General features: G+C 44.0%; 1 long non-coding RNA gene across 1 annotated transcript; it reads right to left on the reverse strand.

Moving 5' to 3' along the window:
• Positions 1–2,190: 2,190 nt before the first annotated feature.
• On the reverse strand, positions 2,191–3,048 carry LOC135180611 (uncharacterized). The gene is made up of 2 exons (XR_010304509.1): positions 2,846–3,048; positions 2,191–2,742 (listed from the first exon to the last, which is right to left on the reverse strand). It is a non-coding gene; the product is annotated as an uncharacterized LOC135180611 (long non-coding RNA).
• Between the last annotated feature and the right edge of the window lie 906 nt (positions 3,049–3,954).

The raw sequence follows: 3,954 nt of genomic DNA on the forward strand, positions 1-3,954 counted from the left end.
GGCCCTTACAACATAGACTCTACACACCTCATGCTGAGGTCAACTGCACACAACAGCAGGTAACCAATTCCTTTGGACACACTGCTTAATACCTTTTCTGTATGGCAAAAGCTTTTACATTAGGTCTTTTGGAGAGATTAACTGAACCAAAGCCAAAGGCAGGTTTTGGTGAGGGAAGGAGCACATGAGAAAATAAGATCCCATGAGTCTACAGAACTTAGAATCAGTCAGGATTGGAAGGGACCACAAGGATCATCTAGTTCCAACCTCCCTGCCATGGGCAGGAACACCCTAGCCTAGAGCAGGCTGCCCACAGCCTCATCCAGCCTGGCCTGAAACACCTCCAGGGATGGGGCCTCAACCACAGGCTCTCACCACTCTCATGTAATGCCCATTATTTTTCTCCAGTGGTTCATTAACACAGGTGGATATTGTCAGTATGGGGAACTCCTTCTTTAACTCAAATAGCAGGCCAAATGTATGTAGCATCAGCTCCATCGAGGTTGCTGTAGGTCCACATCAATTTGCATTGATTTTAAGGGAAATTGGTTGTTTGGGTTATTGGCTTTGTTAGGTTGCCCAGGGAGGTTGAGGATGCTCCCTCCCTGGAGGTGTTCAAGGCCAGGTTGGGTGAGGTCCTTGAGCGACCTGTTCTAGTGGGAGGTGTCCCTGCCTATGGCAGGGGGTTGGAACTGGCTGAGCTTTGAGGTCCCTTCCAACCTAAACCATTCTATGATTCTGTATTTTTTCTTTAGACATAATAAAGCTGGTTGCTTTACACTTAGACAGTATGAGCACTGAAATGTGTTTCTTTCAGAGAACTTTCATTCCAGCTCTTTCTGCAGTGAGTAGGAAACTCACACCCACCACACGCCCCCAAGGTCTATCTGACTTCTTCACACAGTGTACAGCATAATGGCTGTGTGCTTCCACTCCAGAAGGTGGCCAGCCCCGTGACTGGTAACCATAGCAGCTGCAATAACCAAAAAATTCCCAGTGCTGAACGTATGCACGAGCTTTTTTCTTTAGCATCACTTCACCTGCCAGGAGCAGCAGCAGTGCTTATGCCTTGAAATGTCCCGGTGTTTGATGAGGAAAGAGATGCCATTCACCGTCACATGGGAAGCAGCATGTCTCACCAGGAGAATGTTTTCTCTCAGTCTCTTGACTTTTATAATGTCTAGAGATTTTTCTGAAGCTGTAATCTCAGGCACTCAAGCTAGGATTTCTGTTTCTTGCATGGGAAAGATTGGTCCTGGAGATTTTCCATGCTGGAATTGCTGGGTTTTTTCCTGTCATGTGCTGAGTGTTGCCTGCCAGGGACCAAGAAGTAAAGACAGGCAATAATAACTGATTCTTTCCCAGTAACAATGCCAAAACACAATATCACAGTACCACTGGCCGTCTCAGGGCTGTTAACTCCTTCAGACAGTGAACTTTCAAAGGCTGTTCCATGTGAGTAGGGAATGTTTCCCATTCCTCTCCCTAATAATCAATTTCTGGCTGACCTGAAGCTTGGGAGAACATCACCCTTTGGAAAAGGCTGCAGCAGGATGGGGCCATATCACCTTGTGGAATCTACCTTTCCAACACAACCATCCCCAAGGAAGGACCTACAGACCCTTACTGACCCTAAACTGGCCTGCTCACTTCTCTTTCCATTCCTGCACTGAGTACATGGTGGGTTATAGAATCATTGAATCAACCAGGTTGGGAGAGAACTCCAAGATCATCCAGTCCAACCTAGCACCCAGCCCTAGCCAATCAACCAGACCATGGCACTAAGTGCCTCAGCCAGGATTTCCTTGAACACCTCCAGGGACAGCAACTCCACCCTGGGCAGCCTATTCCAATGTCAATCACTCTCTCTGACAACAACTTCCTCCTAACATCCAGCCTAGACCTCTCCCAGCACAACTTGAGACTGTGTTCCCTTGTTGTGTTGCTGGCTGCCTGGGAGAAGAGACCAACTCCACCTGGCTACAGCCTCCCTTCAGGCAGAGCAGGGTGAAAGAGGAAGTGGAGTAAAGGCAAGGGCAAAATTAAGCCAAGTTGTGTCACTGTGAACAGTGCAGTGAGGAGCCAGGGCTGCTGTGGATATTTTGACAGAACCTCTACTTAGTTTTGATAACAGATTTGCTACTGTGGGCACTTGGAAACCTGTTAATATCACGGTTCTGGTATATACCATCCACTCACAAGCATTCCCTTCCTGACAGTATGTCGCACTTGGACGTAATCCAAAGCCAGTGACAGTTGAAGATCTGCAAGTTATAAAGCTAATCCCAGCATGTTTGTTTGTATTAGAAAGCTCACATTTCAACCCAAAGCCAGAAAGCAAGATATACTTCAACATGCAACAAATTACAGATGACTCATGAAATCTGAGCTCAGGTCTTTTGGACCCCTGCACAAATAAGCTACCACCTAAGGTAGCTGCTGCATGGCTGCATTCCTTTCTTCTATGTTTCTTTAAAAAGCATTGTCCTGAAGACTATAAGGAGCCTCAGATAAATCCAGCCCTATTATTTTCAATACATTTTGTTTGAAGAAACACTGCAAGTGCAAGAGCAGCTTTACTTAATGAACAATCTAAAATTTGAATGCTGCAAATGTGGGCTTGGCAGAAATCTAGAGTGTTCAGGTAGCATCTTGGCAAGGCAGACTTGCTTTGCTTTCTTCTAAAACAATGGAGATGCCTAAGGGCACTTGGCCAACACAGAGAACAGCTGATTCACATACCTACAGAAAGAAAAGCATGAGTAGCTACAGTTTTAGTCAAGGTACTCTAGCTATTAGTTGCAATAAATATTCATCTTTTTAGACTTGCATAGAAAAAGCTTACCAGTTGCAACCTAGCCATAGGTTTGCAGCCTCCCCCACCAGCAAGAGCCATAATTTGTTCTCAGGAGACCAAGACCGAAGTGCTCAGGAGAATGGAAAGACTAGCTGCCTCCTTCCTTCACAAAGGCAAACCTCCTATCTTGTGAAGCAGAGCATTAGCAGGCAAAGCAAACCAGGACTATGAGGCTGGAAAGGGCTGCTGGAAGAATCCACCACTCAAATTTTACAGACACCTCATTATTTAATCCCTTTCTTGGTGTAATCAGCAGAGGTGTGGTTACACCTTTTGCTCCTTCAGAGCCTCACCTGAGCAACTCATTCACGCTTTTCAAACCCTTCAAAAGATCTCTACTTTAGGCAGAGTCTAACCTGTTAAAGCTTGAGGTGATGACAACACATACAGCTGTGAATCAAAACCTCCTTTTATTGTTGCCATATATGTTTCACTACTTCTATAGCATAATAGTCAAACTGTAAACACCTGCCTTTTTGTATGACTCCATGCACAAAGGATTGCTCACTTGAACTTCTTCCATATTTCCATTACTTTCTTATGCAAGCTCTTCTGTTCCTACAGAACAACAGTCTCTCAGCTGGCTTTTCATTTTGGGAAGCGATTAACTTAGCATACCATCTTTTCTGAGAAATGCAGCCAAACCCAAGGCCCTTATTCAAATTAGAATTCCAGTCAAGAGAATTATAATTATGTCTATTCTACCCAGACATTTTCTACTAAGGCATGAGGGCCTCTATTCTGCTGTCTTACTCACAGAGCAGTAATTATTGAGACAATAATAAAAAAAAAAAATAGGTAGTATCAAGTTTTGCCTTTTATTGAAAGAGTTTCTTACTTATAGCAATACTTCTTCAAGACTAAACTTGTAAAACTGCAGAGGTTTTCAGTATGTGTCAGTGTAAGTGGTGTCACTAAGCAGTTTGCATGCAGTTGGACAAAGTTGGTAACAGATGTGCTTACGTCAGCTCTGATAACATTCATAAATTCATTTAACAGAGACTTCATAACGTCTGCAAAATGATATTCAGAAGTAATTACTTCCCTTGCAGCGTTCAGTCTGTCTCGCTGTTTAATATAATCTTCACATATTAGTA

Source organism: Pogoniulus pusillus, chromosome 1 (genome assembly GCF_015220805.1).
Source record: "Pogoniulus pusillus isolate bPogPus1 chromosome 1, bPogPus1.pri, whole genome shotgun sequence".
Lineage (NCBI taxonomy): Eukaryota > Metazoa > Chordata > Aves > Piciformes > Lybiidae > Pogoniulus > Pogoniulus pusillus.